Genomic DNA, 390 nt, shown 5'->3' on the forward strand with positions numbered 1-390 from the left:
ACGCGGGCCGGCCGCTGCCCTCCCGGTTGCCTCTAGGGCTCAGCCAGCCGGCAGTCTGGCCCAGGGCAGGGAGGTTATGGGGGAAGGCTACCGAGCCCTCCCGCCATCCTTCCCTCTGCAGGGCTGGGGGGGGCAGCCTGCACACCCCGTGTCTGCCAGGCATCTCTTCGCGAGCCTGCTGCAGCACGTAGCCATGGTGGAGAGCCGCGCTTGGCCTTGGCAGTAGCTGTGGTGGAGCCCCTTATATTTCCCAAATGCTGATTAGGATCCGGCTGCCCTCCCTGCTTCAGCTTCCCCCCCCGCGATGCTAGATGTTGCACTGGGCTGGAGGGGCAGTGCTGGGGTCAGTGCTGCTCTCAGGGATTCCCCCCGTGCCCCCCCCAACCTGCC

The sequence above is a fragment of the Fulmarus glacialis genome, unplaced genomic scaffold (genome assembly GCF_000690835.1).
Source record: "Fulmarus glacialis isolate BGI_N327 unplaced genomic scaffold, ASM69083v1 scaffold32696, whole genome shotgun sequence".
NCBI classification, from domain to species: domain Eukaryota; kingdom Metazoa; phylum Chordata; class Aves; order Procellariiformes; family Procellariidae; genus Fulmarus; species Fulmarus glacialis.